The 21,944-nt window shown below is 34.8% G+C and overlaps 1 protein-coding gene across 12 annotated transcripts in view; it reads right to left on the reverse strand.

Annotated features, from left to right (window-relative positions):
* ATP8B (ATPase phospholipid transporting 8B) overlaps positions 1 to 21,944 on the reverse strand; it is a 232,451-nt gene that overhangs the window by 114,538 nt on the left and 95,969 nt on the right. For 3 of the 12 annotated variants that reach the window (XM_067786113.1, XM_067786112.1, XM_067786106.1), the window contains exon 1: positions 20,829 to 20,941. The exons of 4 other annotated variants lie outside the window; for them this stretch is intronic. The gene's annotated coding sequence lies outside the window, so the exon portion shown is untranslated. Of the gene's footprint in view, positions 1 to 20,494; positions 20,580 to 20,808; positions 20,942 to 21,944 lie in introns of those variants that run through there. 5 more of the 12 variants (XM_067786107.1, XM_067786108.1, XM_067786111.1 and 2 more) reach the window with 5 other exon arrangements.

Raw genomic sequence — 21,944 nt, forward strand, 5'->3', positions numbered from 1 at the left:
TTTGATTACAGACAATAGCCAAGTAAAAGTAAATAATAGCTTATAAAAACGGAGTTTCGATCACGGATCGTAACACGTAATACGGCCCCATCAGCTGATTGCTTCTTCTTGATGATTTCCAAGCAACGCCTACATATAAATTAAAGTCTCTGAGGATATATCAGTTTTTATGCCTGCATGTGCACGAATATGCATGCGTGTGCATAACACTGCTGTTTTGTTGGAAATAAAGAGCCAGAGACAATAGCAAACATCACTAAATTAATCATTTTTATTACTGATACACAAAGTGTTTACAAAAACAAAGATGGTGGTCAGGTATTCAGGTTTAAGTTAAAATTTGTTCCTTTTCAAGGTTTGGTTGGTTGGAACATCTTTGTACATTATTTGGTTACACGGTTTTTGTACTACGTACATACATATATGACCAAACCAAATTTTGTTTCAAATATACAATATACCGATCTTCCTGAAAGTGAGTGCACAGATCTGGATTTCCATTTGAAAATGCATAGAGAAGTATCCACTTGCAGTTATAAAAAAAAAGCTGGTGAGCGGTGGCTTAGTTTCAATTCAACGTGCCACGGATTTCAGTAGCTTGCTCTACCTACTGAGCTATCACATCTGCGTAAGAAAATATATCATAACAACTTACATATATGAATAAAAAAAATTTCAAAAATAATCTATGACTTGCAGCACTTTTCACAAATCAAATTCTTTATCTTTAAATTTTCAACAGCAAGCTTAAACTCTTGGGGTTTGCTTTAAAAACAGACGTGTGTACAAGCTTCTATTTTTAGATTTTTGAAACTTTTTGGCGTTCTTTTAAACGCAGAAGTGACTACAAGTTTCTATTTTTTGAATTTTTTTAAACTTTTTTGGTTTTGTTTTAAAACAGATTTAACATTTCAAACTTATTGTTCAAATAAGTTTTAAATTGAAATCGAATAAAAATAAAAAACATAGTAGTAGATTTAGAGGTTTCTAATTTAGTAGAAAAATATTTCAAAAAGTGCTTAAAGCGACGAACGGTTGAAAATTTAAGTTCAGACTTCTAACCGTGTAGATTTATACGAAATAATAAATTGCAAAGAAAGAAAAAAATAAAATAATTAAAATGAAATTTTTAAGAATAAATGAGCTTAGCATCTGTAAAAAATATTTTTTATTCAATTTTTATTTCGTTTATTGGGAAAAACTGAAAAGAACCAACATTTACGGGCATATGACTAACAATTATTTAAATAAAAAATTTAAGTAAAATAAAATTAAATAAAATAAAATGAAAAAAATTTAATTAAATTTTATTAAAAAAAGCAAAATTAAATTATATTAAATCTTCATCGTGGTGTGCTGGTTACGTTCTCCACATACTACATCGACGGTCCTGGGTTCAACTCCCGACCAAAGTAACATCAAAAATTTAGAAAAAAGTTGTTTCACGAAAAAATTGTTCTAATCGGGGTCGCCTTTTGGAAGGTATTTGGCAAACATTTCGAGTGTATTTCTGTCGTGAAAGGCTTCTCAGTGAAAATTCATCTGCCTTGCAGATGCCATTCAGAGTCAGCATAATACATATAGGCCCCGTCCCGCCAACCGGTAGGGAAAATTAAAAAGGAGCACGACGCAAATTGGAAGAGATGCTAGGCCTAAATCTCGTCGATTCTTAATCGACAAGATATCCGTTTGTTACCGAAAAGCTTTTGTTTTATCATGGAAAAATTATATGATATAAAGATGTTATCGTTTTGTTATCTGATTGTTACCAATTTCTTATGGGAGTGTTTTTATCAAAAATTTATTGCTTGCTTATCGAAAAATAATCGATAGTTATGTTATCAAGAGGATACCAATTTGTTTTCAGAAGCTTGTAGATTTACCGATTTGTTATTGGAGTGTTATCGAAAAGTAAGTGATTTTCTTATTAAGAGTATATGCGTTGTTATCGATTTATTATCGGAGTGTTACCAATTTGTTAGAGGCATGTGAGCAATTTGTTAACGATGACTCATCGCTTCGTTTTGACGCAGATACCAATAAAACTTCAATATAAAATCGATGACACATGTCTAACTCTTCCAAAATAAGCCGCTAAGAAACTAATTAGAAGACCATGACAAGCTTATAACAAGCTGATAACATATCGGAAACTTGGCGATAATAATTCGCTATCAATAAAAAGAAACAGTCGTGGTGTGATGGTAGCGTGCTCTTCCTACCACACCGAAGGTCTTGGGCTAAGTACCAGCCAAAGAAACGTCAAAGGTTTGGTCGTCCCACGCCTGTGGTTTGACAAACACAACGAGTGTATTTCTGCTATAAAAGCTTCTCAGTGAAAATTCATCTGTCTTACGCCTGCCGTTCGGGGTCGGCATAGAGCATGTAGGTCTCGTCTCGCCAATTTGTAAGAAAAAATTAAAAAGGCGCATGGCGCGAATTGGAGAGAAGCTTGGCCTTAATCTACTCGGAATTAAATTGCGCCAAGTATTTTTTTTTAATAAATTTGCAATACCAAATGCACAAAACCCTGAACTTCCTTAATATGTTGCATGCCATATATAAATACATATGTACATTTAGGGCCATATTTGGAATATCGCTCCCCTAAACTAAAAGTTGTTAGGTGTAATTTGTTTAATTACAATTTTTCTAACCTCTAAAGCAAAAAGAGCTACCGTGCCGCCACAACACAAATTAAAATAATGCGCTATGTGCTGGTATCGCTGAGACACTTTTTAAAACATAAAATTCCATACGCAATACCTTTTGTCAATATTCGCATGAAAATTTGCTTCAAAGTACATCAGTTTGTTGGTAGGCTTGAATACTTTTCGCATAGTAAAATTGTGTCACAGGACATCACGGCGCCAAAAATCCAACACGTTAAGCCACCTCTCATCACCATTTACCACAATTTTGAAATTTCATTAAGCGCAATTGGAGGTGTTCTGCTCGCACATACTGAAGCTCGGTTATAACAGAAGAGTGAAATAAAAAAGAACAAAGCAGCTCGTGAGCATCGTATATTTGTCAACATCATATCCTATGACACAAAAGGTATGAGAAGAAATATAAACAGCAAATAGGTCAAATTGCAACAAATGGCATATCAATAGTGAATACAGTAAAACCAAACGCTACACTTTTGCCCGCCCAAGGGAATGGGTAGCTATTTTAGTGTATTTTTATTGTTTAATAGATATTAAAATATTCAAGCTTCTATTTTAAAGACAAATTTTTATGTTACACTCCTCTAAAAAGTATGTATGCCTGAGCTTCAAAGGAGTTTTTAAACCCCCAGTAGAGTTGGAAGAATTGGGCAACGGCGCTGAAATTTTGCAAGATGGGATACGCGTGCATGCCAATAGGAGGGCTTATGGTGCACAATGCGGATAATGAGTAGACCGGAGAGGCAGATCATTAAACATTCCTTTAGGCGGGAGTGACAAACATTGCCGAAGAAGAAGAGATATTGGAAGTAAGCTGCATTCGCGATAACTTTTATATTGGTGGTTATTAAGGCGATAATCATGCATAGCAAAGCATTCATGAAGTGTATTAGAGTGCAAATAAGCACTAGGAAGAATCACTAAAGCGGCAAAAAGGGTGAGTCCTTACGTTTTGCCCAGGCCCCAGAATATATGGGAATACATAGGAATGAAAAAGCAGATGAGCTACCTAAAACGAACGTCACAATGAGATTGAACGAGATTAAAAGAAGACAGGAGTTGTAAATAGAGAGGATCGTAGGTTCATGATGAATATTCCGACTGGACAATTCCTTCTGGCTTCACATTAGATGTAGGCAGGCCGTTTTGAAAGAGGAAACGATCGAGCACGTTTTTTGCTCGTGCCTTGCGTTCTCAAGGCTATGATTCCAGCTATTAGAGTGGTACACCTATCAGATCTCGAAGCAGCAAGCGCCGTAGATTTAAGCAAGTTTATAATATTTGCCAAGAGGACGGAATTATTTTATATCACAGATCCTGGGTTTTTATTGGGTCTTTCAGTTTGGTCTTTAAACAAAATTTTGGTGAGACTACCCTGCAAAAATCGCGAGTACTCTATGCATGCGTGTATGGAGTACTCGCTATGGACCAACCAAGTGCTCGAAAATTAACCACAATTCATACAAAAAATATGGTCCAATTTACATTGCGATGCCCTAGGACTGGACCATATAATCCAGCTCCGCATTACACCAGAGTAATCCATGGAGTACCCACAGTTCAATAAACATCGTGTAGTGATCACAATCGTTAAAAACGAGCAATGATCGGCTTACAATATGTTCGTGTAGAAACATGAGTTGGTCCATTGCTGCATTACAGTGGAGTATAATGGTAACTACTCCAGTGGACCACATGATCCAACGATTTTTGCAGGGTTTGTGTGTGCATTAGGGCGAATAAAAAATTTTGCTTTTTCGGAACCATGCTCAAAAGTTTTATTTGAACGCAAGAGCGAGTCTCTATAAATATGAACCCCTAATATTAATGTCAAGCTGGTACTTATTACACATTTCTATATAAATTGCGTAGGGAAATTCGTTTTCACATTATCAAGGTCAAAATTTCCTTAATAGCCGAAAAAAATGTCATAAAATAAAACCATTATATTAATTTGTTGTCTTGAAGACCAACTTTATTATTTTGTTAAATTGTATATTTTACAAGTTATATTATAAAAAGCACCCTGGAATTCTAACAAAAGCAAGAGCTTAAAGAAAAACCATATGGGGTGCAACAAAGGTCCTCGTCTAAAGAGATAATATCACCTGATTGGCGCACTCAATTGACGGTGGTAAATAATAACAAGTAAGAAAAGCTAAGTTCGGGTGTAACCGAACATTAAATACTCAGCTGAGAGCTATGGAGAAGATAAAATAAGGGAAAATCACCATTTAGGAAAATGAACCTACGGTAACCCTGGAATGTGTTTGTATGACATGTGTATCAAATGGAAGGTATTAAAGAGTATTTTAAGAGGAAGTAGGCAATAGTTCTATGGGTGGACGCCATTTAGGGATATCGCCATAAAGGTGGACCAGCGCGACTCTAGAATTTGTTTGTAAGATATGGGTATCAAATGAAGTGTTAATGAGTATTTTAAAAGGGAGTGGGCCTTAGTTCTATAGGTGGACGCCTTTTCGAGATATCGCCATAAAGGTGGACCAGCGTGACTAGAATTTGTTTTTAAGATATGGGTATCACATGAAGTGTTAATGAGTATTTTAAAAGGGCGTGGGCCTTAGTTCTATAGGTGGACGCCTTTTCGAGATATCGCCATAAAGGTGGACCAGGGGTCACTCTAGAATGCGTTTGTACAATATGGGTATCAAACGAAAGGTGTTAATGAGTATTTTAAAAGGGAGTGTGCCTTAGTTCTATAGGTGGACGCCTTTTCGAGATATCGCCATAAAGGTGGACCAGGAGTCACTCTAGAGTGCGTTTTTACAACATGGGTATCAAACGAAAGGTGTTAATGAGTATTTTAAAAGTGAGAGTACCTTAGTTCTATAGGTGGACGCCTTTTCGAGATATCGCCATAAAGGTGGACCAGCGTGACTCTAGAATTTGTTTTTTACGATATGGGTATCAAACTAAAGGTGTTAATGAGTATTTTAAAAGGGAGTGGGCCTTAGTTCTATAGGTGGACGCCTTTTCGAGATATCGCCATAAAGGTGTACTAAGGGTGACTCTAGAATTTGTTTGTACGATATGGGTATCAAATGAAAAGTGTTAATGAGTATTTTAAAAGGGAGTGGGCCTTAGTTCTATAGGTGGACGCCTTTTCTAGATATCGCCATAAAGGTGGACTAGGGGTGACTCTAGAATTTGTTTGTAAGATATGGGTATCAAATGAAAAGTGTTAATGAGTATTTTAAAAGGGAGTGGGCCTTAGTTCCATAGGTGGACGCCTTTTCGAGATATCGCCATAAAGGTGTACTAAGGGTGACTCTAGAATTTGTTTGTACGATATGGGTATCAAATGAAAAGTGTTAATGAGTATTTTAAAAGGGAGTGGGCCTTAGTTCTATAGGTGGACGCCTTTTCGAGATATCGCCATAAAGGTGGACTAGGGGTGACTCTAGAATTTGTTTGTAAGATATGGGTATCAAATGAAAGGTGTTAATGGGTATTTTAAAAGGGCGTTGGCCTTAGTTCTATAGGTGGACGCCTTTTCGAGATATCGCCATAAAGGTGGACCAGGGGCGACTCTAGAATTTGTTTGTACGATATGGGTATCAAATGAAAGTTGTTAATGAGTATTTTAAAAGGGAGTGGTGGTAGTTGTATATGTGAAGGCGTTTTCGAGATATTGACCAAAATGTGGGCCAGGGCGACCCATCATCTGTCGGATACCGCTAATATATTTATATATGTAATACCACGAACAGTATTCCTGGCAGGATTCCAAGGGCTTTTGATTTCGCCCAGCATAACTTTTTCATTATCTTCTACTTAATATGGTAGGTGTCACACCCATTTCACAAAGTTTTTTCTAAAGTTATATTTTGCGTCAAAAAACTAATGCAATTACCATGTTTCATCCCTTTTTTCGTATTAGAATTATGGTACTTTTTTTTCATTTTTCGTAATTTTCGATATCGAAAAAGTGGGCGTGGTTATAGTCCGATTTCGACCATTTTTTATACCAAGATAAGGTGAGTTCAGATAAGTACGTGAACCAAGTTTATTAAAGATATATCGATTTTTGCCCAAGTTATCATGTTAACGGCCGAGCGGAAGGACAGACGGTCGACTGTGTATAAAAACTGGGTGTGGCTTCAACCGATTTCGCCCTTTTTCATAGAAAACAGTTATCGTCCTAGAATCTAATCTCCTAACAAATTTCACAAGGATTGGTAAATTTTTGTTCGACTTCTGGCATTAAAAGTATCCTAACAAATTAAATGAAAAAGGGTGGAGCCACGCCCATTTTGAAATTTTCTTCTATTTTTTATTTTATTGCACCATATCATTACTAGAGTCGAATGTTGACATAATGTACTTATATACTGTAAATATATTAAATTTTTTTGTTTAAATTTGACTTAAAAAAAATTTTTTTTAAGTGGGCGTGGTCGTTCTTCGATTTTACTAAATTTTATTAAGCATACATATAGTAATAGGAGTAACGTTCCTGCCAAATTGCATCATGATATCTACAACGACTGCCAAATTACAGCTTGCAAAACTTTTAAATTACCTTCTTTTAAAAGTGAACGGTGCCACGCCCATTGTCCAAAATTTTACTAATTTTCTATTCTGCGTCATAAGTTCAACTCACTACCAAGTTCCATCGCTTTATCCGTCTTTGGTAATGAATTATCGCACTTTTTTGGTTTTTCGAAATTTTCGATATCGTTCATTTTAAATAGCGATCTGAGATGAGTGCCCAGGAACCTACATACCAAATTTCTTCAAGATACTTCAAAATTTACTCAAGTTATCGTATTAACGGACAGACGGACGGACGGACATGGCTCAATCAAATTTTTTTTTCGATACTGATGATTTTGATATATGGAAGTCTAAATCTATCTCGATTTCTTTATACCTGTACAACCAACCGTTATCCAATCAAAGTTAATATACTCTGTGAGCTCTACTCAACTGAGTATAAAAACAACAAACAGTAGAAAACGAGTTATAAATAGAAACTTGCAAAGTGCTTTGATGCCCTGATGCACTAAACGTCAAGCCTTCAATGTGTGGATCGCTGATGTAAACCGTCATGGGTTTTGAAATAGTCGGCTATACGGTCTATGAACTTTGTTTGTTTTTCTAATTTACTCGTTTTCTATGTATAAAAATTTAATATAATATAACTTGTAAAATATACATTTTACAAAATAATAAAGTTGGTCTTGATGACAACAAATTAATATAATAATTAATTATTTACAGACCAGTAAAACCAAAACATAACGTAAAAAAATCTTAAAAGTCCCCTTTTTAGAGCATTCAATTCTCTACAAGAACAGGTCAAATGATTTTTCTTACAGAAACCCGTTAGATAGTTAAACAAGTGGAGGGGGCCGAATGGCCTTGAGAGTTGAATGTGTGTGGTGGGATTGTCTTTCTCTCTACAACAATATTTTTGAAGACGAAAGAGATGTCAAAGATTGGAAAATGTGTACATTTATCGTTATTTCAAAAGCAAGAAAACTTGATAAATACTTGAATATGATCAATATTTTCATAAAATGATATGTGGTATACAAATTCTTGAGCTTCAATCATTTGCTCAATTTGAAAATAATAATTACTATTTCCCATTAAAGTTCTCACAACTAGTAGAATTAATTTTTCTCGTAAAATTACTATAAAAATTAAGTTTATGGAGAAACGTTATTTGCAACACTATAATGCAAAGTCTTGTCTAATTCCACTATTTCTCAAAAGGTATCGGTAGGACGGTATTTGTTCAGTTTTATAAACTTTTAATTTCAGTTGCAATTCACTGGAGAAATCAAAATTTTTAATTAAAATTTTTAGGCAGGAAATTACTTTCTTAATATGTTTTAAAGTGTAATGAGACACCCGCAAGAAAATTATCGCGTAGAAAATGTTGCACGTTAGATAACACCATTGTAACCCGTTGCGCCTACTAAGACAATATCGGCCCATTTGTTCGTTAACCACGTATCTACCATTGAGACATTTTCGGGAAAGCGAAAAAACATAACTGAACAACTAAAACTATGAAGGTAAGTTAGTTTGACAAATTGACTATCACCTCGCCTTTATCGATGCCTTATGAGTGTTTTCACTTAAAAGCCGATTTTCTTAAAAAGCTTAGTTATGTGGTTAACCAATAAATAGGACGATATGTTCCACCATCATTCAAAATACCATTTTTATTTATAAAAACGTATATTTAAATTGCCAAGTACAAGTTTTAAATTTATCAACTAAATAATAAAAAAGCCTATTTAAATGTTATTCTTATACATGGGATTGGGAAAATATGTCTCAAGATAATGATTGAAGAATAATGCCTGATTTTTAAAGTTATTAGTCTCACATTTTTAAAATTAAAAAATAATAATAATGTAAGGCGCGATAACCTCTGAAGAGATCTAAGGCCGAGCTTTTCTTCCAATTTTGCGTCGTGCTCCTCTTGATTTTCCCTACAAATTGGCCCGACGGGACCTACATTTTTTTAATACCGACTCCAAACGGCATCTGCAAGGCAGATGAGTTTTCACTGAGAGCTTTTCATGGCAGAAATACACCCGGAGCGCTTGCCAAACACTGCCGAGGGGCGACCCCGCTTAGAAAAATTTTCTTCTAATTTCTAAAATTTTGATGTTGCTTTGCCAGGGGTGTAAACCCATCAAACCGCGGTCGAAAGATGTCGAAAACTATTAGGAGAATGGAGATAAAACTCCGACTCGAAAGGATCAGGTTCATTTTCTTTAGATTTAGGTTAAGTTGAACTGGCCGGTCCATATTGACCTCGCGTAGACTGAACGAGGCCGTAGTGATGCCAGAAGTTTGTTTGATGATAAAACTGAAAACTATATCAGAAACCAGGACGCATGATATAAAATAAATCTGTCCTCTTGGCAAATACTAGAAGCTTTCTAGGACCTACATATGCCACTTGGTGCTCCTAAATTTGACAGCTATTTCACCCCTATAGCTGGAGCCTTAGCCTAGCAAACACACAGGGCACAAGCGCAAAACGTGCTTGATTGTTTCCTGCTCCGACCCGCTCTTCTGCTACTTCAATGTAGTTGGGACCATCCCTTAAGGTTTAAGTTTTAAATCGTAAGCAGAACTTGAGGTGGATTACTTCAGAACTTTTCTTAAACAATTTGTAACGAAGCTTTGAAAAATGTTATTCCTTCGTGTGTAACCGAACATTATATACTCAGCGTGAGCTTCAATTGTACATTTCATTTCAGATAAATTACTTTTCTACATAACACGTGGCACCGCCCGTTTAAAAGAAAAATGTCTCCCCATTTCCTCTTGCAATAAAACTTGATAGATTTCATTGATTCAAAACTATTTTTTGTTAAGTTATAGCTTATTATTCTAGTCTACGACCATTTTAAACTTGTTTTATATCTAAGTTGCCGTGGTCTTTAACCAATCACGGTGCAACGCCCATTTTCAAAAATGTTAGTGTTTTACAATTTAATCTTATAATTAAATTTAGTCAGTAAAATTCTATTGATACATTCCGCTAAGTTATAGCTTATTATTTTCGTCTACGACTGTTTTAAAACTCTTTTATATAAAAGTGGGCGTGGTCTTTAACCGACCTTGTCCATTTTTTCTAGAAATATTTCGTGCTACAGGGAAAATTTGTGTACCCAATTTTATTACGATCCGTTAATTTTTTTTCGAGTTATGGCTCCCGAAACATAGAAAATTGCTTGGTCATAAAAGGGGCGGTGCACGCCCATTTTTTAAATTTGAAGCTTTTCCAATTTACTGTTATAAATCCACTCGAAAAACGAAATACCATTGATATAAAGCTCTTTTTTGCAAAGATATAGCTTATTTTATTCGTCCACGACACTTTTAAAAAACTTTTATACAAAAGTGGGCGTGGCCCTTGCCCGACTTCGTTAATTTTTCTCCAAAGCATTCCTTATAGTACAGGCAACCTCTATGCCAAATTTTGTTACGATAGGTTTAACGATTTTTGATTTATGATTAATAGTATTTGTAAAATGGATTTTATCACAAATGAGCGGTGCCACGCCCATTTAAAAAAAATGTTTTCAAATTTTTATCAAGAGTCTCAATATCAGTCCACACGTCAAATTTCAACATTCTAGGTGTATTATTTACTAAATTATCAGGTTTTTTGTATTTTCCAAAATGTTATATATATAAAAAGTCGGCGTGGTTATCATCCGATTTCGCTAATTTTCAATACCAATCTATTCTGGGTCCAGATAAGCTTGTGTACCAAATTTGGTGAAGATATTTCAATATTTACTCAAGTTATCGTGTTAACAGACAGACGGACGGACGGACATGACTCAATCAAATTTTTTTTCGATACTGATGATTTTGATAATGGAAGTCTATATCTATCTCGATTCCTTTATACCTGTACAACCAACCGTTATCCAATCAAAAAGTAAAAGTATAAAAAGTTTTAAAATTGTTCATCTGAAGTCATAAAAAACGCCTTTGCTAATTTTTAGTCATCCGACCCATTATCAAGTTGAGTAACAGCGATTAGCTGTAACCAGATTGCTAATAGGGGCTACTGCATTCGTTTTGTATTAGATACAATTGCACTACAATACACATCCATACATATGAACATACTAAAATGGAAAAGTGAAAAATTTAATTGTATTTCGAGCATTTACAAATCTTATATTCATTGGAGCTTTACAAGAAGAATGTGGAGAGAAATTACTACATAAGCTTGATTTGCGCAATCGCAGCCATCAGTACAACATTGGCCACATTTCTGTATAAGCTAGTGTGTTAATGATAAAGCAAAAGAAGTATTATTGCATAAAATAGGAGTTGATTTCCAACTTTTTGTTATACATACTACATAAATACTAAAATTAAAATTTGACGCAAATTTAAAGTCTTTATGCGCTTAATTTGTGGCCCACTTCCACTTGACAACTAAAGCAAAAACGGTAGGGACTGTGATTTCAGCTCATTCATGTGGAATATGCCGATCCAAACTTGGATGCGCAAGGCTGCCTTGCTATCTTACATATTGAGGATGCCTATTTCCCTATTAGAATAGGGAAGGGAGGTATTCATCACGCCCATTATGCCAATACAAAATAGTCGATGCATTTTGTTTAGTTTTGTCATTGCTGTTCCTTGCGTGGTCTTTGGCCACCAAACTAAGGAAGCATTGACTGTTGGCTTCACAACAGTACGAAATTCCCAGTATACCATTTTGAGAGATAGCTCCCGTGTTTTTCCAACGAGTCGAGTGCTTTGTTCATCTAGGATCTAGATGAACATTTTATGTGAGGGGTTTGTCAAGTGTAGCTCCTAGATATTTTCCTACCATTGAAAATCGGATTTTGGTGCTACCCACGGGTGACTCTGGCATGGATAGGTAAAAGGTACTAGGAGAAATTTAGAAGGATTGATAGACAGTTCTTTTGTATCACACTACGTTTCTATGATACACAGGGCTTGTCGCATTCGATTAAATATTGTTTCCTCGTCCCATCCCTGTGATGGTGAATACTTACTCCTCTGCATACCCTTGTGTGTCGAATTCATTGGATTTTAGTAGCTGAAGGGGATTATTTATGACTAGGGCCCACAAGAGAGAAGATAGTACATTCCCTCGAAGGCATCGCCTAGTGGCCACAATTGACCCATTAAGCCTCCAAAGTCGTTTTATTTTTTCTGTGAGGGTATGTATAGCCGTATCCATGGACTGATAGGCAAATTGTGTCCTACACAAAGGGAGTTTGTTTGGGTTGACCTCCCTTTTATGCTCCATATCCTTTAGGATAAACGAACTAAGGCTAATTGATAGATACGACGAGGGCAGTTTCGCTGGCTTTGGTATGAGTACTACCTTAACTTCTGTCCAACACCTTTTTGTGACATAGCCGAGCAGCAGAGATGCCTTATGTAGGTTGGTTAATAGTAAGAAAATAAATCGGACACGTTACCATAATCGGCCCTCAATAACCTATCCTAACTTATTTGCGATACAAATCGCGTAATTTAAGAGCCTTCATCAACAAGTTTGCGACAAATATAACAACCCTAATTTTGTCTATCAATCAATCGGGTTGTTGAAGAAACTTTTTAACTTAGTTATTCGTTGCTCATTTTTACTCCGAAATAATGCATAAGAGCAAAAAGTAAAACATTCGCAGGTTGAGTTAATTTTTTGTGGTAGAAATTCAAAGAGCGCATGTTAGCACTATTAAAAGCAAAAGCCGACAGGGGAGTAGCACTAAATTGCCTAGACGCTGGTAGTTTGAGTTGAAAAGCATGAGTCACCTTTTTTTTCTTATTTCACTAAAATGAAAAATTCACTGCATTTAATTGAAAATTACGTTACCTCTCATTCGTCTTTATCGATATCAATTGTAAAAGATTGCAGTAAAAACTTTTAAAATTAAGGAGAATTCTACGCACATGCTAAATATATGTATATTTATATTTGTATGTAGTTTTATTAAAACACGCAAAACATTTAGCTTTCTTTTAATAAAAATCAATGAAAATTCAATAAAAGCGCAAATTAGATGGAGACCAGCAAACTCGTCGCTAAATAAAAATATTTATGAGTGCAAAAGTACGTCTATAAGTGCAAAAAAAGTTTTGAATTTTTTTTTGCATATAAATATACATATGCATCTATGCGTATAATATAATGTACATATGTAGTATATATGTATGTATGCCTTTGTACTGCTTGTATGCGCATTTCGTATACCTTTTCTTAGGAAATATGCCTTGTTAAGTGCACTCACTTATATCAGGGGCTCCCAGCCTTTTTTTAACGCTCTTGCATATACATAGGTGAGCATTTGATTGATTATGTACGAATCAAGCATGATTGCAAACACAACAAAAAGAAACATGAAAGAAATTATTAAAAAAAACTAAAGGTTAACCATAAACAAAATTTTATCTATGTGAATACTACACAAAACAAATCGACAAAAGTACAAAATAAAAATTTTTAATAAATAAGATAAAACTAAGCATAACAGCGAAACCCAGCATTCAAACAAACTTATTTTGACCGAAAGTAAGAGTACAGACCGCTCTTAAAATTTCCCTTAAGGAAAATCAGTAACAAGTGAACAAAATTCTGGTTTAAAACTGCTCTAGTTTTAAAATGGACTGTTTGGGTTTTTATAACTTTCTTGAAAATGTAATGTTATATTAATTTTGTCACGAATCTCAAAATTGTAAGTCCTTAAAGGAAAAGAAATAGGCCCATCAATAAGTATACCGAAATGATCAGGATGAAGAGCTGAATTTATTAGCCATGTCCATCTGTCCGTCTGTCTGTTTGTATGCAAACTAGGCCCTCAATTTTTGAGATATTATAGAATGTGAACCTGCTTGAGATGTTTAGCAGACTGCTTCTTAAATAGCAGTCTGCTTATTATCAAGCAGGTCTGGCAGGATCGCCATATAGTATGTACAAATGAATGAATATGTATGTAAGAACCAATGAACCTCAGGCCGTACTAAAACGAAAAAGAGGATTTTTGTTATATCTTCCTCAATTTATTCAAGCTTCACCATATGCTTTCGTATTTTGCACATATTGTTGTCTGAAAAAATGAATGATATCGGTCGTATACATAGCATATATCTCCCAAAACCGATTGTTCAGATAAGAAGATTTTCGTAATTACTGCCCCATTTTAACAGCTAGAAGCTTCAAATTTCACCATATGCTTTCGTATATGATGAACTTCATATCAAAACTGATATGCGTTGAACCCGACCCCCTCATATTTTGATTAGAAAGGTCTATTTAATATATATAACATATCCAAATACTAAAATGGCGTATTTTTTCTTTTTTTATTTAAATTTTTAACTGCATCTTTTTATATTTTGATATCATGGTGCTTTACTACGGAATGGCTCACCCGATTTAAAAGATCTTGGTACCATTGGAAAAATATTCAAATCGGATTTCGAAAACGTATACTGAAAAAATGTTTGTTACACTGAAAAAAAAATTTTCCAAAAAAAATTTTAATTGTAAAAACCTTCAAAGATCAAGAATTTTTTTTAATTCGAATAGATTAGAAACAGAATCGTATTATCTGATTTTTCAGACACCCTCAAAATATGGTCCTACCCTTGATAATTTAAAAAAAAAAATTTTTTGGTTTTTTTTTTTAATTTTAAATATTTAACGAGCTCGAGGCCATATACACATATATTCAGATTAAAACCAGGATAGATTTTATATAATGTTTCATGTTTGTTAATTACAGTCTTGAGAATGACCTCAGATTGAGGTCGAAATATCGACTAAATAAAATTCAATATATATACATATATATAAAATCTATCCTGGTTTTAATCTGAATATATATGTATATGGCCTCGAGCTCGTTAAATATTTAAAATTTATAAATCTAAGGTCGAAAATAATCAGAAGATAATTTTTTTTTTTGGTTTAATATACAATTTTGCGCACCTCACACTGAGTGAGGGTTTAGGTTGTAATTTTGAGGTGCCTTTTATTTAGGTACATCTTGTATGTGTTGCAGATAGTAGTTTATTCGTGTGTGGGTAAGTATTCCCTCGTTAAGTGAGTGGCCCATTTGTTTGCAGGTAGAAAACTGTGGTTCTCATTTCTTTATCTTCTGAAGGTTGATTGATTGCGTGATTTTGTTCTCACATCAATTGCCTGTGCTTTGTTCTTTTTTCCGTATAGCAATTTGAGGAGATCGAATAACAGGTCTGAAGCTTTTTTGTTTGCTTGCTTATTATATCTTCTGAAAAATATTTATTTTTCACTTTGATCCAAGTGTATGTACAAATATTATATTCAATCTAAAAAAAATTAAAAAATGTTTCCAGTGTAATAAAAATTTTTAAGGTGTACATTTTCGAAAGCCGATTTGATTACCATTCAAATGGTTCGAAGATCTTGGAAATCGGTTGAGCCATTCCGCAGTAATCACAGCTCAAAAGTACCATGATAACTAAATATAAAGAGATGGATTTACTTAAAAATTAAAAAAAAAGAAGAAAAAATACGCCATTTTATTTTTTGGATATGTTTTATATATTAAATAGCTCTTTCTAAACAAAATTTCTTTTGTTTCAAACCGCTTAACCTTTGAAGTTTTTTCCAAGTTAAAAAATTTATTTTTGAAAAAATAATTTTTCGGAATAAAAAAATTTTACAGTATATACTTTCGAAATTCGATCCGAATGCCTTTCCAATGTTATCAAGATTTTTTAGATCGGTTGAGCCGTTCTGTAGTTATCACAGCTCAAAAGTGTCTATTAACTTTGACACCTTGCCACGCCCACAATTTTTCAAAAATGGAATTTCTAAAAATGGAGTTGTGCTTGTATAGGTAAAGTGTACCTCTATGTAAAATTTCATCAAAATCTGAAGGGGCGGGTTAAAAATATGCCCTTTTTTAAGGTTTTGATATGAAATTCATCACATAGCAAATATTGTTGTCTGAAAATTTCGAAGAGATCGGTGGTATATATAGCATATACCCTATATATATACCCCACTTCGAAGTCATTCCATTGGAGCTATCAAAAAAGGAAATAAACTCGTACAGAACCAACATGTAGAACTTCACTCCGGTTCGGGAACAACGAAATAGTACCAGCTTAAATTAGCAGACGTGGAAGAGCTTCTGTATTAACTGGTTTCCCCAGGATAGTCAGAACAAATTCTATTTTGCAGAGTGCAGGTTGGAATAGACTCTGAGATAAAATTTGAATCAGAATACAACTCATTAGCTCGCTCAAGTAGGCCGGTCACACAGAGTTTTATAGTTTTATAGCATTAGAGTGGGCGTCTATTTAAGCAGCCCCACAAAATTTAAATATATCATTTATGAAGAATTAATAGCAACGGACCAAGAATCAAACCTTGTGGTGCGCTATCAAGCAGGGGTTTAAGTCCAGATGACTCACACCCAACTTTTACTTGTTGAAACCTGCCAGTTTATAGCATAGGCCTCCAAAAATTTTAAGTGATTCTCCTTTCGCATACGCAATGAGAGTAAAATTGTGCTATAGACTACAGACTCCTGGTTTAGAGCAATGAAGATCATGATTGACTGAATTAAAAGCCTTTGAGAAGTCTAACATAAAGAGCAAAGTTGAATGGTTGCTATCAAGAGAGACTCGTATATTATCTAGAGTTTTATTCATAGCAGGCGAGCAACTGTGTTTTACCCTAGAACCGGATTGAAATAGAGACATTAGTTTGTGTCTTACAATGTGCGAATAAAATTTCTTTAATATCATCATTTCAAAAACTTGAGACAGCGAAAGTAGGATACTTATGGGACGGAGGGTTACATGTAGACTTAGTTTTGGTATCAGCAGTTTTCCACATACATGGAAATCAGGACTAGAAATGGCATGATTTATGATATGGGTAAGAGAAGGATAAAGGACCAAATAATTTTAGTAAATTTGATTGGAATGTCTTCCTCGCCGGTCGCATTTGATCGTATTTCTTAAACACACGAGAACAGAAAACTACGGATTTCAAGTTTGAAGTGTGTCAGCTGAAATTTTAGCGTAACTAATAAAATTTGGTCTATTAAATTAACAAAAAAAATTGAAATAAATTTATTCGAAAAAAAAATTGTGTAAAAATAAATTGGTTATACGGTACACTCGTGTTCGTACGGGATACGTTTTTAAATTTTGATAGTCTCGAATCTATATAGAAAAATGTATTTTAGCTGATTTTTTTTTTTAAAGAACTAATTCCACTGTCACGTGAACAGCGAACAACTGCCAATATTATGCAATTGCATCTGAAACTAACGCTCACAACGTTATCGTGTCATAGAAATTTCTGTCATATTAACAGCCACTGTTATTCTAGTTCTGATGGAATCCACTATTTTAACATCAAATATTTTTTAATTAGCCAAAAAATTCTGAGTGTATGTATGTATATGCTGCCATATACGGCGCACTCGAACTATTGTAAACTGCATATACCGGAATAAAATAACGTAGCGCAGGCTCCACATTTGAATTTTGGGAACAGGTCCTTTACATTCTACCTTTTATGTAGATATACCGTTGCAAACACTGAAATAATTGTAATGGTAGTAGAAGAGTGATCAATTGTTTGACTTTAAACAATTATTTTTAACAAAGATGCCGTCGCTAAGATATTTTATTAATTTTTTTATGAAATTTGCGAATAAATTGATTTAAATTTTTCCACACTGCTCGTTACACACTACAGCAAAGTTTGTTAGTCAGAGTTCAACGGGTCGTATGAGTAACCTGGACGCAGTTAAGACTCATCGCAGGTTTTTTCGGAATCAACCTTATGTTAATTTGATTTAATTTGAATTATTTTTACAATATTGCATATCCGCTCTTCGATTTCCTCTCTTATACTACGATGACTTCTTGAGTCGACATGAAAACATTTAGAAATACTTTGAAGATATCGACCAAAATCTGGACCATGGTAACTCAAAATTGTATTAATATTTCTTTTGTACTTAGTGTTTATAACTGAACTCCTCCTACATGACTGGACCGACTTTTGTATTCGCGTTCAAAGTTCAAAATTTTGAGAATGCTATAGATTCAAAATTTGGTACGTTTTCTTTCTTTCCTTTTCGGAAAGTGAACCAGACGCAAACCTATTCTCAAAAAAAAAAAAAAAAAATTAGTAAACTGCGAATTACTTGAAATTTGATAGAGAATTAGCTCCTTGACTAGCTTATTATTTGAGTAACATTTCATTTCGGAAAGTGGACCAGGATCCGAGGAATTGTAACAAATCTTAGCATAGGTGGGATTTGTTTGAAACCGATATATATGAAAACAAATGCTAAATTTGTTGGTAACTTTAGTACTCAAGATCATATGAACCAATTTTAAAAATTATAGCTGCGTCGGGTTCTATTATATATGTAGGAAGAGTTGAGTTCTTAGAAACATTCGAACAATTCGAGTATTCGGTTACTCCATTTTAAATTTTTGTACGATAACACAGGCCGACAAAATTTAACCAACATTCAGACCCAGAAACCAGACTATATATTTCCAAAGGTTTATGATGCGCTGAATCCAAATCTGGCCTCAGAATTGCCCTGTCAGCTCTGGTTTTCGACCTAAAAGTGCAAAAATCACCTTTTTTGCCCATATTTGAGGTTACGTAGTCTTGCAGATGTTTTCTTTCACCAAAATTAAAGAATGGTATCTTTAAATACAAGTCTTCTTCTTTCAAATGGCGTTGAGTTTGTTCAAATATAAACTTGTGGTGTGAGATATCTATATAAATAAGACATATTTTAAGAAAAATATGCGATTAAACGCTGTCCCCAAGGTTAAGTGGGTTGGTTTCTAGGGGTCAGAGCTGCGTGTGACTCGGTACCCGAGGGTTAGATAGTGTAAGGGTGTGGTGACTTAGCACATTTATGGTGTGAAACAAAATTTTAAGAAAAATAAGACTCAGTTGAAGAAAATTAGTAATCGACTATATCATGTCTATGTTATCTCAATCGATTTTCAGGTGTAGAAAAATTTAGAAACATGAAAATTTCAAATGACATTTGAGCACCCTCAACGCCATTTGAAAGAAGAACACTTGTTTTTAAAGATGTCATCCTTTAAGTTTAGGATATCTCGAAAACCAGAGCTGATAGAGCAATTTTGAGGCCAGATTTCGATTCATAGCATCAAAATACTTCGAAAATATATAGTCCGGTTTCTTTGTCTGAGATGCTGTCGGCCTGTGTAATTAAACAACTTTCACTATTCGAATAGTTGATTTATTTAGATTATTCGTAATTTGGCAACTCGTTTTTTATTTTAAAGCCAACGCAGAACATCGATATCTCTTCTCTGTTTACACCGTCGATGTCGATGGCACACCGGGAAGCTGGCTGAGGATACCACTGTGACTATGCCTCATCGACTTTCAACAGTCAGTTTCACGAAATGGCTGCAGTTTCACGTGCGTGAAGGTTCAGAGGTAATTGGTTAAGAATTCTTTTTAGTGTTGAGACACGATGTTAGCGCTCTTCTTATCCATCAAAACGCTATCCGCTCTACTTTAATCAGTGGTCACCAAAATTGAAACTGTGGATATGAATAATTATTTCACTAGCTGACGACCACTGACTTTAATCAACTTATATGACATTGCATCGTTTATCCAGGTAGGATGTCATAATATCGCCCCGTAGGTTGGTGTGCTGGCGAAGTGGTAACGCCTATATTTTTTATTCGAGTATAAAAACTGTGAAAATTTCATAAATATTGGATGAGAGTTTTGGGCACTCACAAAAGCCACACGCATTAATTTTATTTATAAAACAATTTTGTTCCTGCTGACCACAATTTGGAACACTCTGACTTTGGTAATGACGCTGGCGTTGACGTTTCCGTCCATTCGAAGGGCGGTACGTATGAGGGTTGGCCGGTAAAGAGCCATGATAATGATAGCGTACACTTAAGCACGTTTACAAGTATACATATGCACATACATATGTACGTATCTTTCACATTCTCATAGATAAGTTGATTTCATGTATATGTATATATATGTCTGTGTGCGTAACATTCGTCCAAGATCACTGGCAAAGTGCTAGCAGCGGTGTCGGCCAACAAACAAACCCATTTTAGAAAGCAATGAGCCGAGAAGAACCCCAACCAAAAAATTACATATCTACATACAGTCCCGCTGACGTAGTCGTTGTTGTATTTTTAGTAGCCCATTGTAATGCAACAAAAACTTTTTATGTTTAATTGTGGTGAGTAAGTTTTACGAAAGTTATTTTATGGCTCACTTTTTTGTCATGATAGAACTTTTTTTATAATTTTTTTAATTTTATTTGAAATGTATGTATGTATTTTTTCTATTTCTCACTAATTAATTACAAAGGTGGATTTGTTGATTAACTAATATACATGTAAATGTGTATACACATTTGCACAAGTATGGGCATATACATATGCGTATTTATTAGTGCTAGCCAGGGAAAAGCTATTTTAGCACAGGTGACGAAATTTTCAGCACGATTTTTCACATTTTCCATATTTTTTTTTCAGGGAATTTTAAAACAAGTAAAATTTCCAATTTTCTATAAGTATATTTACACACACGCGTACAACAGAAATTACATGAATTATTTGATTACATATAATTTTTGGAATTATATGAATATCGCCACGACAACCGTTAGCGTCACCACCAAATTTTCCGGCCAACAAACGCCACGAGCGAGAACCAAATCGAAACTGAAATGAAAAGTTGAAAATACGTTAAGACTTAACACGACTCAACTCAACACTCAACTGCGAGTGATTCAACTAAATGCGTCTCAAGAGAAAATGTATGAAAAATGGGATAGAAAACAAAACTGAAAACCGCTCAATTCGGGTTGCGTCAGCTTTTCTTAGCCGGCTAAATGGTGGGAAACTGTACATGTGTGGGATGGGAAAAACAAAAACGCTTTGCTTTTAGCTGCCACTTGTGCTATTGTTTTCACTTACTTGCTTACATATGAGTTGTACGAGGGTGGCATCGGCGAAGAGCAGCAGCTCTATTTATATTGTGCTTGAACTCGCTCGCCCTAATTGGACCATTTGAAGACCGAAACTGTGCCAGTGGTGCCACTGTCAACAGCTGATTTTGTCAGAAACAGCGATATACATACACACACACATACATACATATGTAGATAAATGGGTAGGTGCCTTACGATTGTAGTAGTGCATCATCACCGGAACTGCTTTTTATCGGCCCTAACTGAATAATGTCGAGTGAAAATAAGAAATGAAATTTTAAATTTCTCATTTACATTAATAATTATAAATTCCTTTTCCTTTTTTAGTTTTAATGTTAAATTAATTTGGAGGAGTAGGTAAGGCACATGCATCAACTTCTATGCAAGATATGGTCGAACGAGTGCATGTCCGACAATTGAAATGAAAGTGTTCTTTGCCCAGTACACAAGAAGTGGAATGCTGCAAATTACGCCAGCTATCGCTGAATCAGCCCTCTTAGTATCGCATAGACGGTTCTGTCAAGCGTATTGTGTCAAAGGTTGAAGCCCAACGGGAATCGGCTGATTGGACCTTATCAGCAAGACTTCAGACCTGGTATATCAACCAATTACCAGATTTTCACTATGCGCGAAATGTTGGAAAAAAATCTGCGAACAAAAAATCGACACATCCGTCGATTTTAACGCTACTCGCAAGTGGCATAAGTACTAGAAAGCTTCTAGGATTTCC

This window comes from Eurosta solidaginis, chromosome 4 (genome assembly GCF_040869045.1).
Source record: "Eurosta solidaginis isolate ZX-2024a chromosome 4, ASM4086904v1, whole genome shotgun sequence".
Lineage (NCBI taxonomy): Eukaryota > Metazoa > Arthropoda > Insecta > Diptera > Tephritidae > Eurosta > Eurosta solidaginis.